The 14,259-nt window shown below is 50.8% G+C and overlaps 1 protein-coding gene across 1 annotated transcript in view; it reads left to right on the forward strand.

The window, feature by feature from the left end:
- Positions 1-14,259, forward strand: part of LOC141243662 (uncharacterized) — a 161,722-nt gene that overhangs the window by 42,416 nt on the left and 105,047 nt on the right. The window lies entirely within an intron of this gene.

The raw sequence follows: 14,259 nt of genomic DNA on the forward strand, positions 1-14,259 counted from the left end.
TTTCACCTGTGGGAGCAATTTAATTAGAATTACTACCTTGGTTTTCCAAGCTGCGCTGCCCTAACCCCTCCGGAACGCTGGCGGGGGTGTTGGTGAAGCTGGGCGTCTCTCTCGGTGTTACATGCTACTAACCTGACCACGTGATCCACCACCGAGAGATCAGGATCTGTGAACGCCGCTGGAAATAGATGACAGCCACCAACAGAGCGGAGCTTGTGGAGCTTTACACTGGGGTTGTGCAGAGGTGCACAACTTCATAAGGTTAGTAGCCATCCCCACACCCCTCTAACAATTGCAATACTGAGTCATCCATTGCGCCTTGTTCTCTCCTCTCTTTTCATACTGTAAAATGGCCCCCACATTGTCCTCCATACAGAATAATGGGCCCCACATAGTCCTCCATACAGTATAATGGGCTCCACATAGTCCTCCATACAGTATAATGGCCCCACATAGTCCTCCATACAGTATAACGGGCCCCCACATAGTCCTCCATACAGTATAATGGGCCCCACATAAAATAAATACTCACCTCTCCTCAATCCCCTGTTTCTCTGGTCTCTACAGCGCATCTTTTGATCATCTGCACTGCTCGGCACAGCGGGCGTGTTGTAATGAAATCATCGTGCCCGCTGCGCTGAGACGTCAAGACGCAGAGGAAGAATGATGGTGGAGGGCTTGGGCCAAATAAACTCACCCTGCGGGCCAGAGTTTGACATGTGTGGTCTAGACTAAAGTGAATACAGCCAGTGGAGATGGTGTAGTAGGACCTGAGGTGAGATGAATGTGCAATTAACCTAATGTGTCGGAGTTTAGGCAGCTCAAGAAAGGCAAAGGATATTCCACCAAATGTTTTCCTGTCCCAAAAATAGGCCGTGCATTTTGTAGTCTGAGATGTTCTGTGTGACGTCACAGGAAGCCGGTGCTGCACTCACTGCTTTTATCACATCTATATAACAAAGGAAGAAAAAAATTCTGCCATTGATGTTTTGCTTTTGTGGTGCTCACTGTGCCGTAAAACTGTAACTTTATGTTATGGGTCAATTGTTTGGAAATTCCAAATTTTTGATTTTTTTTTGTGTTTTAATACTTTTACAAAATTTAAACTTTTTATAAATAAAAATTTGGTTTGTTTCCTCATATTCTGAGACCCATAACTACTCTTTGTGTGTGGATGAAGCTGTAGGAGGTTCTTTTTTTGTGGGTCGAGGTGTGATTTTTTTTTTTTATTGGTAACAAAAAATGATAAAACCTTCAACGTATCCCAAAATCATTCCATTTTTTTTACACTGTCAGGTGGCCGCAAACAGCAATTCTAGATTTTATCTTTTAATCAGACAACCCTTTAATTATTGTCGACCTACTCAACCCACCGAATTCATCCATTTCTGAAGACGACTCTCATATCTTCATCAAAAACAATAATTCTTTATCAATTAAAAAAAATCTCAAAATATCACAATTGATAAGATCAAATAGGAGCTTACTTAAGTATGTGAAGCCAGTGGATATCGTGCACATATTGATGTAGGAAAATCAAAATATAAGAGGCATCTGCCCACTCTGCTCCTCTACGGTAATGATGCTGTTGAATTTTGTCACGCGTTCGTTGGTCCCTTCGGAGCTTATGTCCGAATCCCACTGCAAAACCGCATTCAGGCGCATGTGCCGACGCGGCCATAGACTATAATGGTGCTGACCAGGTAAACGTTCGATCTGACGTGCATCACTGTCAGGGGGGAAGCCTACTGGAGGTGGACACTCCGACGTAATAGACTGCGAGTGGGTGTCCATTTCCAGTAGGCTTATACCCCCCAAAATTATGTCAGACAGAGCACACGGTCGTTCAGTCCGCACCATTATACTCTATGGCCCGAATCCCGTTTGGCGGGGCGGTTCAGACATAAGCCCCGACGGTACCAACGAATGTATGACAAAATGCAATGTGAAAGCCCCCCTAACAGAATACAATTAACATAAGTAGAGGAGTGCAGAGTGAACCGAAGAAATGTAGCGGCACACATTGGCACAAGTGCAATGAGTAGGTGCACATTCACACTGTGGCCATTAACAGAGAAAATCCCCTGCAGTAAGTAAATAAACAGCAATAGTACCTAACACAGGGGACTTTTTAATCAATAAATCAAAAATGCATAAAAACCATTGAACCAATCAGGTGTCGGTCCTGAGCTGCCCCAATCTATATTGGACCTGCTGGCACCTAGTGAGGTGAACTACTAGAGTTCGGGACCATCCTGATTGGGTACACCTTGTCATGGTGGGATGTATTTTACGTTTTTTTTTTTAATCAAAATAGTGTCAATTAAGTGCCCTATGTTATTTACATGTACTATTACTATTTACTTAATGGTCACATTTCTTCGATTTTGCAATAGACATATTCCATAAGCCCCTTCTCAAGGCTCATCAGAGCTTCTCCAATAGTGCCCCCCGATTGGGACAGATTCCCTCTATACTTCACAGTCCTGAAGAGGGCGCTGTCATTCCAGATTCGCCTACATAGCAGCAATCAAAGGTCCCATCACCATGAAACCCTGTTACCTGTAAGTAGTCCAGGCAAATCAGGCCCCCCGGAACTGCCCATTCAAACCAGGACACCATCCACAGGAGTCTGACAATAGACGGTATCAGGAAGATGGTAGACGAGGGCTAAGAGCTATGTCAGTGACTGGAGAAGCGATATCATCAACTCACAGAAACTGACCATGTATCGGAGTCTACAGAGAGACTGTAGACTGACTCCATATCTGGGGAAACTCCCGGACCCCAGAGACCACCAGATCCTGAGCCGGTAGACCCATTCTGGTCATCGAATCCGGCCGGCACAGACAGAGCTCCAAGCCGAGGGAGGACAGACTGCCCACACTGTGACCTGGAGTCCCTGGAGGATGAGAGCCACCTCCTGCTACACTGCACCAAATACTCAGCAGTGATGGACACTTGTGGCACCCCAGGGGTCCAGTTGCCACAGTGGCATTGCCTCCCTCACAAGAGGTGATGTCATGCCTGGAAGCAAGCAGGGGTCCCCTAATCAGGTTTTACTAAGCATGCAACACTTACCTGGCTCCAGACCAGCAGGGGGAGCTCCTCCCCTTGGCAACTGGGATCTTGGGGCAGGGTTAGTTAGACTTAGTGTGAGGAGTTGAAGTCAGGACGTCGAGGAGAGAGGAGCTGGGGACAGGAGGTGCGCGGCAGCTCATCCCAGAAGGACCAGCACAGAGGAACCGGAGTCCGAGGCTGTGGGGCACTGAAGGCCCAGCAGCAGAAACCGGAGGGCAGGAAACTGCAGGTCTCCTGGCCCCATCAGACGCCCGGAGGCTCAGCAGCACAGAGGGCCCAGCACCGCCACGTGGGAGCGACGCACCAGCAAGGCCCGAGCTGCCTGCCATACGGGTGAGCACAAAGACGTTGCACTCAGGGACGAGGGCCACCGCACAGCTACAAGCAGCAGGGCCAAAGAGATTAGTGGAAAGGGAAGGCCTCCAACTTCACCTGGCAAGGAGGATTCTTTACTTGCTTCCAGGCTGCCCGGACTTCCACTTCTAGCCAGTACTCTAGTCCCGGCCTGTCTAATCACCACCAGTAAAGATAAGAGGAAACCGCCATTAAGTTGTGGACTGATTATTGCTGCGCCATCAGACCCTGCACTACAACGCCCAGCATAACCCATAACATCTACACTGCCCTGGAGCTCAGCTCTACCTGTGGAGAGCCACACCATCCCTGCTGCAGTAACATCAGCTCCAGAGGACCTGCTCCGCAGCGGCGGCTCCCCTAGCCGCATACCACAGGTGGCGTCACGAACTTTATACAATCACTATAAATCCCCTATCAATAACCCCTTTTTATTGACCGCCCTGGGTCACGGACCGGGTCACCGCCACTGTGACATCCCCCAGCATCTACCGGCCCGGCACCGAGTACCCCACGGCCCAGGGGGCGCGTCAACTTGGCGTCACGAACACGATTCACGAAGCCCGGTATAACCGGGTCCTGTGTGCCATAGACTTTACTAAACGGTGTTATCACGTGGTTTGCCAACCGCAGAGGGGGAAGAAAGAAGCCCCAATCCGGGACCGCCGGGTAAGAGATTCTTCCGCCTGCAGAGCAGCATACTGGTACGTCAGCAGACGCCCAGGACCTGGCTGAGGTTCACTAGGGGGGAGGAAGATGCCCAACACGGAGGAGGGTTCAGCCGCAGGCGCAGCCGTCGCCACTGTAATGCCGTTATCAATGCGATACATACCGAGGGCGGCGTGGTTGCCCCAGTACTCAGGGGAGTCGCACACCCTGAACGACTTTGAGGAGAGACTGCGCAGTTTGTTTAAAGTGTACCCCTGTCTGAGGAGCAAAAAGTCAGCATCCTCATAGGCCAGCTAATCGGTGCGGCCCAGAGAGAGGTGAAGTCCTGGCCGGGCAGGGACAAAGGCACTGTCAAGGAAATACTGGCCCGGTTGAAGGACACCTTTGACACCCGCACCGCAGCAGAAATTAAAATGAAGTTTTACGGGTGCAAACAAAGGGTGCAGGACAGTGTACAGCAGGGGTCCTCAAACTTTTTAAACAGGGGGCCAGTTCACGGTCCCTCAGACCATTGGAGGGCCGGAATATAGTTTTTTAAAAAAACTATGAACAAATTCCTCTGCACACTGCACATATCTTATTTTGTAGTAAAAAAAAAACAATACAGGAACAAATACAATATTCAAAATGAAGAACAAGTAAAGTTAAATCAACCGGTATTTCAATAGGTAGGTAACTGTACCCAATAGGCAGCATAGGTCCTCAATAGGCAGGTAAATGTCCCCAATAGGCAGGTAAATATCCCCAATAGGCAGCATAGGTCCTCAATGGGCAGGTAAATGTTTCCAATAGGCAGGCTGTTTCCCCCTTATAATGCCATATGCAGGCTGTTCCACCCCTTATAATGCCCCATGCAGGCTGTTCCCCCCTTATAATGCCCCATGCTGGATGCCACCCCCCATATAATGCCCCATGCAGCATGTCACCCCCCCCCCATATTATGCCCCATGCAGGATGTCCCTTTCCCCCCATATAATGCCCCATGCAGGATGTCCCTTTGCCCCCCCATATAATGCCCTATGCAGGATGTCACCCCCCCCATATAATGCCCCATGCAGGATGTCACCCCCCATATAATGCCCCATGCAGGATGTCACCCCCCCATATAATGCCCCATGCAGGATGTCACCCCCCATATAATGCAGCATGTCACCCCCCCATATCATGCCCCATGCAGCATGTCATCCCCCATATAATGACCCATGCAGCATGTCACCCCCCCATATAATGCCCCATGCCGCATGTCACCCCCCCATATAATGCCCCATGCAGGATGTCACCCCCCATATCATGCCCCATGCAGGATGTCACCCCCCCATATTATACCTCTTGCAGGATGTCACCCCCCCCCCATATAGATGACCTATGCCTCCACACATTAAAAAAAAAAAAATCCAATACTCACCTCACTTCTAACTTGCTGCCGCTGCTCTACTCTGGTTTGGACTCCAGCGTCGCGGCGGCATCATCCCGCTCTGCACTGCCTGTGACGGCACGCGGAAGGGCACGGTGTAAAGACGTCACCGCGCCCTCTGACCTGAGACGTCACAGGAAGCGCAGAGCAGGAAGACAGCGGATCTGCAGAGGCACGGGGAGAGGTAAGTATCTGCCTGCCGGGGCCCTGAGCAAGCGGGGGAGAAGGGCGGGCACTGACACCGCTCTCCTCTCCTCCGCCCATAGCCCGGCGGGCCGGATAAAAGTCCTCCGCGGGCCGCATGTGGCCCGCGGGCTGTAGTTTGAGGACCCCTGGTGTACGGGACTATGCTCTAAGCCTGCAGGAGGCGCTGCGGGCCATCAAACAGGTAGACTCTGACAGTGTGCATGATGAGGACAGATTGCTAACTGAGCAGTTTATTGAGGGGCTCCTGTCCAGCGCTCACTGGACACAGCTGCGCATTATGGCTCTGCAAAACCCTGATCTGGACTTTGCGCAATTTAAAGACAGAGCCATCCGGGTGCTGTGGGAATCAACACCAGGAGGCGCTGCACCGCATCGGCGCCCAGCTATCACCTACCACCAGGAGGTGGCATCCTTTTCCCCAGAACCTGTGGAGGCTGACGCGCAGACCCTAGATAATGATCCATTTGCAGACCTGCGCCTTCAGGTCCAGGAGCTGACCAAAAGTGTGGCTGCGTTAACCAAAACCATGCAGGCCGTTCAAGTGTCCAGATAATGTCCCATGGAGACAACAGAGAAGGATTCCACCGATCAGAGGGAGGAACAGCGCTCTCTACGACCAGGACGGACAACGCATCTGCCGCCGCTGTAAAAAGGCGGGGCATTTTGCATGATTCTTCGGTTTAAAACAAGCAATCCCTGGGGCAGAGGGCCAACCCCCAGGAGTAAAACGACCAGGCCCACAAAGCTGGCGAGACAAGTACGTGGGAGGTCGACCGGTTATGCCTGTCGTGCTTGATGGCATCCCAATGAACGCGTTGCTGGACACTGGGTCCCAGGTGACCACGATGCCATATATCCTTTATAAACAATACTGGACTGATTCAGACATTACCCGCTGTCCACATGAACATCTTAGCATCTATGCCAGCAATGGTCAGTCCTTGCCTCAGGTGGGGTATAAAGAGGTGACCATAAAAGTTTGCAAAGTAGAATTGCCATCACAAGGAATGATTATTGTTGATATTGGTCGCCGAGAAAGTCATCCCATGATAACTATAGGCACTAATGTGATAGAAAATTGTCTTGGAGAAATTATTGTTTTGTTGCAACAGGTCGCAGAGACTGCCAGTTCCAGTCAGCAGCGAGTTCTGCAGAAGGAGATCAGAGCCCTCATGAAAAGTCAACAGGTAGAACTGTCTGGTGGAGAAGTCGGCAGTGTCAGGATGAGTGATCCATTCCCCATTGCAATGCCCCCTAGGAGTGAAATGTTGATATGGTGTCGAGCAGCAATCTGTCTCAGGGGTCAAGATTATCAGGCCCTGGTAGAACCCATGTACTCTGATAGGCCCACCATCTTGACAGCCAGGGGGGTAGTCGATGTCCGCAAGGGGAGAGTACCGATACGCATCCTGAATTGTGGGGAGAAAGAGGTCCATTTACCCCGGTATGCCACCCTTGCTAAGCTATTCACTGTCAGTAACAACTCAATAAAGACAGTGGAACCCTTGCCTCCATCCAAACCGGCGGATGATAACGGCTCCAAGGGGCAGATGGAGGATTGGTGTCAGAAGCTACAAGTAGGCACTGACTCCACCCCTTTGCACCAAAAGCATGGAGTATACCGGGTGGTCCAAGAATATGAGTGAGTCTTCAGCAAACACCCACTAGACTTTGGGCAGGTAAAAGGGGTCCAACCTCATATCCCCACAGGAGATCATCCGCCCATTAAAGAGAGGTACCGGCCTGTACCCCCAGCTCACTATCAATGTGCCAAAGGAATGTTACGGGAGATGAAGGAGGCTGGGGTGATCAGAGATAGTTGTAGCCCCTGGGCAGCTCCATTAGTTCTCGTTAGAAAGAAGGATGGTACAATGAGGATGTGTGTTGATTACAGGCAGGTTAACCGCATTACACATAAGGACGCCTACCCATTACCCAGAATTGAGGAATCATTAGCAGCACTGAGATCAGCTAACTATTTCTCCACTTTGGATCTCACCAGTGGGTACTGGCAGGTTCCTGTGGCAGAGGCGGACAAAGAAAAGACTGCGTTTACAACACCAATGGGCCTCAGCGAGTTCAACTTCATGCCATTCGGGCTCTGCAACACCCCAGGAATCTTCCAGCGGTTAATGGAGTGCTGCCTAGGACACAAGAACTTCGAAACTGTCCTGCTGTTCCTGGACGACGTAATTGTCTACTCGAAAACATATGAAGACCACCTGGAGCACCTGGCCGAGGTGTTCGAAGCCCTATCTGGTTTTGGCCTGAAGGTAAAGCCGTCCAAATGCCACCTGTTGAAGCCCAAGGTGCAGTACCTAGGTCATGTGGTAAGCGCCGAAGGTGTAGCACCAGACCCAGAAAAAGTCACCTTGATTAAAGACTGGCCAAGACCCTCCACTATTAAGGAAGTGCAGCAATTCCTCAGGCTGGTAGGCTACTACAGGAGATTTATCAGGGGTTTCACCAAGATAGCGGCACCCATGTAGGACCTCTTAGTGGGCCAGTCCAAGAAGGCCAAGAACCCGAAACCTCCGTTCAAATGGGGTAAACCAGAGGACGAATCTTTCACCCGACTGAAGATGGCTCTGACCGGAGACAAAGTCCTGTCCTACCCTGACTATGGCCAACCCTTTATACTTCATACAGATGCCAGCAACGTGGGATTGGGAGCGGTGTTGTCCCAGGTACAGCAAGGCAAAGAGAGAGTGATTGCCTACGCCAGCAGGAAGCTCCGGCCCACGGAAAGGAACCCCGACAACTACAGTTCCTTCAAGTTGGAGTTTCTCGCCATAGTCTGGGCTGTAACAGAGCGCTTCAAGCACTATCTCGCCTCCTTCAAATTTACAGTCTTCACAGATAACAACCCTACAGGAGAAACGATGGATGGCCCGACTGTCTAACTACGAGTTTACCATCAAGTATCGGGCGGGGCATAAAAATGCAAATGCTGATGCGCTGTCCAGGATGCCCAACTTGCCAGATGGGGGAGAAGACCTGGAAGAGCTGGAGGAGATAGCGATACCCGCTTTCCATCATCATGGGGTGACCCAGTGTTCCCACTGTGTGAGGGACAAGCGCTCCGCCAACAGAGAGACCACGTTCAACCCATTGCCCCACCATGGATGGGCAGAGACGCAGGATAGCGACCCCGGCTGTCCGCCTAGTCAAGGAGTTGCTGACGCAAGATGACTCGCACCCTGATCCAGATGCTGCACGGAGACCCAACAGTTGTGGAAGGAGAAGGGCAAGCTGTTCATCTACGAGGGAAACCTGTGTCTAAGAAGCATCAACTCCAAGACACACGAATTGGTCTGGCAGGTGCTAGTCCCAAGGCGGGATGCACCAATGGTCTTAGAAGCATACCACGATGGAGCAGGACACTTTGGGTGGAAGAAGTTGGAAGTCCTGCTACGTGAGCGATTCTACTGGGTTGGCATGAGGAATGCAATCGAGAGATGGTGTCGAGAATGTGGTCCATGCAACCTGAGACGAATAGACCATGACAGCCAGAGGGCTCCCCTGCAGCCCATAATCACCAAACAACCACTTGAACTGGTAGCCTTGGACCACATGAAGCTAGCCCCAAGCAGGTCAGGCTATGTCTACGCTCTAACCATAGTAGACCACTACTCCTGGTTCTTGGTAGTAGTGTCAGTGAAAGACCAGATGGCTCAGACGGCAGCCAAAGCGTTCCAACAGCACTTTTGTCGCCCGCACGGTTACCCTGAACGAGTGCTTACCGACCAAGGTCCAGCCTTTGAAGCAGAGGTGTTCCAGGAATTCTGTAACTTGTACGGCTGCAAGAAAATAAGGACGACGCCGTATCATCCCCAGACCAATGGTTTGTGTGAGAAGATGAACCAGGTGCTAATAGACCTGTTGAAGACGTTGCCCGTTGAAGAACGTAGCCTGTGGCCAGAGAGGTTGCCAGATTTGGTGGACTTATATAACCACATCCCGGTGAATTCCACCAACTGTACGCCCGCTTACCTGATAAGAGCAAGACCTGGTAAGCTACCCATCGACTTAGACATGGGAGTCCTAACACCAGAGACGACTTCACCAGATGCGGATTGGGATACCGAGCGGCAGCAACAATACCACAAGGTAAAAGAATGTGTTGAGAGAAGTTTGTCCCAGGCAAGACAGAAGCAAGAGAAAACTTACAATCAGCACGCACATGCCGTTCCCTTATCACCTGGAGAACAGGTACTTAAGAGGAAAAGACGAGTCCACAAGTTAGATGACCAGTGGGAGGTTAAGCCATACACCGTCCTACCCTCGAATTACGACAACACCAAAGTGTGCCTCATCAGCAAAGATGGAGGGGAAACTTCAGCAGCAGTCTCAAGAGATCAATTGAACATATGCCCTGAACAGTTGAAACACACAGAAGAAGATCCAGACAGCCCTCGGCCCACAGAAAAAGTGGAGGAAACGGTTCAGACAGTCCTCGGAGAATTTCCCCGGTCTTGGACGCAGGTGAACAAAGTGATTGTGGTACCGGTCCTTACCTTTCTCCAAGCCGCCTCACCGGAAGCTGCAGAAGTCTCAGAACAGCTGGAAGACCAGTCGGCCCCAGAGACAGAGGTTTCATCATCAGCAGACCAGGAGAATCGACCCTCTGCTAGCAGTGAACCTGTCGTACCCATGATGAGCCAAAGAATTCGTAGGAAATTACCCAGCCTACCGGTGTTACTTCAGACTACCTGTAGTGTAGTTCACACTGAACCCACCGCACGAGGGGTAGACACTAGGGACCAGGGTAGGACAGTGACAACTAACGTACTATGTAGATCGACCAGGAGTACAAAAGGTCAGCTCCCTGCCCGCTGGAGAAACTAAAGTATAAAGTATACGAGGACTAAAGTGTATGTTGTATATAGTTGTACCCATTAAATAGTCTTGGATATGTATATTTGTTGAATTTATGGACAATTGGACCACAGGACTAGGTGTGGTCAGGACAATATTGAATATAGTTACTAATAGGCCTAGAAAATAAACCGCAGGCGTGGCTGAAGACCAGGCCCAGCGAAAGAGTGCCCTGAGGCCACGCCCAGGGACGATTCACAAAGTGGGTTGATGCGGTTCCCACCAGCCAAATTACAGTTACCAGGATTGTGGCGTAAGGACTAAGCGCCGCAGTGACTGTTTTCAATTTTTGTTGGGTTTTTGTAACTTTTGACTTTTGTAACTTGTTTGTAATGTGAATTGTTATTGTTAATTGTTAATTTTAAAAGGTATCCTCAGTCCGGGAGTACTGTAGTTAACTAGGTGGAAATGTGGCACCCCAGGCGTCCGGTTGCCACAGTGGCATTGCCTCCCTCACAAGAGGTGATGCCATGCCTGGAAGCAAGCAGGGGTCCCCTAATCAGGTTTTACTAAGCATGCAACACTTACCTGGCTCCAGACCAGCAAGGGGAGTTCCTCCCCTTGGCAACTGGGATCTGGGGGCGGGGTTAGTTAGACTTAGTGTGAGGAGTTGAAGTCAGGACGTCGAGGAGAGAGGAGCTGGGGACTGGAGGTGCGCGGCAGCTCACCCCAGAAGGACCAGCACAGAGGAACCGGATACCGGAGTCCGAGGCTGTGGGGCACTGAAGGCCCAGCAGCAGAAACCGGAGGGCAGGAAACAGCAGGTCTCCTGGCCCCATCAGACACCCAGAGGCTCAACAGCACAGAGGGCCCAGCACCGCCACGTGGGAGCAACGCACCAGCAAGGCCCGAGCTGCCTGCCATACGGGTGAGCAAAGAAACGTTGCACGCAGGGACAAGGGCCACCGCACAGCTACAAGCAGCAGGGCCAAAAAGTTTAGTGGAAAGGGAAGGCCTCCAACTTCACCTGGCAAGGAGGATTCTTTACTTGCTTCCAGGCTGCCCGGACTTCCACTTCTAGCCAGTACTCTAGTCCCGGCTTGTCTAATCACCACCAGTAAAGATAAGAGGAAGCCGCCATTAAGTTGTGGACTGATTATTGCTGCTCCATCAGACCCTGCACTACAACGTCCAGCATAACCCATAACATCTACACTGCCCTGGAGCTAAGCTCTACCTGTGGAGAGCCACACCATCCCTGCTGCAGTAACATCAGCTCCAGAGGACCTGCTCCGCAGCAGCGGCTCCCCTAGCCGCATACCCCAGGTGGCGTCACGAACTTTATACAATCACTGTAAATCCCCTATCAATAACCACTTTTTATTGACCGCCCTGGATCACGGACCGGGTCACCGCCACTGTGACATCCCCCAGCATCTACCGGCCCAGCAGCGGGTACCCCACGGCCCAGGGGGCGCGTCACACTCAACTCAGGAAACTCTCCAATCTCTTCCCGGACTTCAACTCCATGGAGAGGAAAAAGAAAATATACATCCTGCTGGTGGAAGACGAGGGCACGGTGGAGATAGCAGCGCAGTATGTGACGCATGCTATAGGCTGTGAGAAAGAGGAATATGATATGCCTTGGATTTCTATACCTACCAACCTGGATGTGACCCATCCATTGTTCCTACAGTCCTTATCAATATTCCCTACCCTACACTTGCTTTGGCAAAGTAAATGTCTATTTGGTTTTAACCAAAAAGCATCTGATACTGACAAGGGTGATTTATGTCCTGCCCATAGATCTTAACAGCTTATTTACATATAAGAAAAATATTGATTTCTCTGGAATAAGATATCAGATCGCAGATATCAATGTATGATTTTATTCAACTTCCTATGACCAACTTACCTATATGGATGTATCAGATTTCCTTTAAACTAGTTATACAGTGATATTGGGGACTTAGTCCCTGTAAAATCACACCAGTATTGTACACTTTAGTGGTAGGGGGCCTGACAAAATGACTTTTATTTAAAATGCAAATGAGGGGGCTTTGGTGCACCCTTGGTGTGGCCAAGGCCTCACTCACCAATAGATTCTTAAAAGAGAGGTGGAGGAGAACCATTATATGTGCGGCTCCTGACCTCCTCTGATCACTGAATAGCTGATTATCATTACTGCCGCCAACGATCACAATGTATTACCGACTATATGAGACCCGTTTTTAAGTAATAAGATGCATCAAAATCCCAGCATTGGCATTGAAACCAATTTTCTCAGGCCTCCGACCATGTACAGCGCTGGTAGGATTTTCATAGGAGTTAAGTCCCAAATATCATCATACAGCGAGCGTAATACGCATCATGGGGGTGACAAACTCCCTTTAAAGGAGTTATCCGTACTTCGGCTACTATATGTGAATGCAGACTTGTGAATCCTCACAGCGCACGCACTTCCGGCTTCGGGAGTGGGCGGTCATGTGACCGCATTTATACTATTTGCATACTCACTTGCATTGAGTGAGGCCGCACACGTCAAGTCGGCATGTGACCACATGTATGTGTGGCGCCCTGCTGCGCACTGGTGCCACAGTTCCCAGAGGGGTGCATGGAGCCCTGTCAGGTATATAAATACTGGGGGGTGGAGTTCAGGAAGTCAGTCAGTGGGAAGCAGACAGTGTGACACCATGCTGCAGCACCAGACAAGCTGAAGTCTGTGTGGCTGAAGGCCAGGCTAGGCCCAAGCTGCGGGCTAGTCTGGCCAGTGAGAGACTGGAGCGGGCTAGAAGGCAAGTGAGAGTTCCTGTCAGGCACAGACAGGGACAGAACTCAGAGAGTCTGCTCAGGGAGTCTGCATGAGAGAGTCTGCAGACTGAGGAGAAGAAAGAGAAACGCATAGGGGGCAGAGGAGCATAACAGGCTCAACCCGAACCATATACCGGACACCGGGTCCGCGCCTACAGGGATCTTTATGACCAGTAGGAACAACCGGAATCCCTGGAGAACTACAAGTCCCAGGTTAACCAACCACTGACCACAGCAACAGGGTTAGGTACCACTAAGGCTCCAGCGACCCGGAATAGATGGAACCAGGAGAAAACCCTACCGCCAGGTCAGTAGGTACAAGAAGGAAGCAGTAAGCAAGTCAGGCCTAGATCTAGGCAGGCCTGAAGCTTAGAGAGTAAAGGACATAGATCAGGAGGCCTTACACCCGCTCACTGGGTAGAGTCCAGAAATGTACCTTTCACCCTGAGTACCCTGGACCGTACCTGCATCACCACCAGTAAAGGTATTGAAGTTTACCCTTGTGTGTGTGCCTGTACTTCCTCTGGGACCGTCCTGCCGTCTCTCTCCTGCTTCCACCATCTTTCTACACCTCTACACTGCCCTGAGGCCCGCTCCACCTGTGGGGAGCTGTCCCATCATAGCTGCCCCTAACATCAGCCTCAGTGGACTGCCGCAGCACTGGTAACCTCTTACAAGAATCCACAGGTGTCGTCACGAAAAATCCCCTATAAACATTCCCCCCTTTTAAGTGACCGCCCTGGGCCACGGACCGGGCCAGCCACCGTGATATCCCCCGGCAACCAGAGGCCCGGCTGCCGAGTACCCCACGGCCCTGGGGGCGAGTCACTATGCAAATTACAAACAGTTTCAGCGCAGAATCAAAACTTTTCTGTCCTAGAAAAAAAAGCATTAATAATACGGCT

This window comes from Phyllobates terribilis, unplaced genomic scaffold (assembly GCF_046119375.1).
Source record: "Phyllobates terribilis strain yellow unplaced genomic scaffold, ASM4611937v1 Scaffold_2__4_contigs__length_985480577, whole genome shotgun sequence".
Classification (NCBI taxonomy): Eukaryota; Metazoa; Chordata; class Amphibia; order Anura; family Dendrobatidae; genus Phyllobates; species Phyllobates terribilis.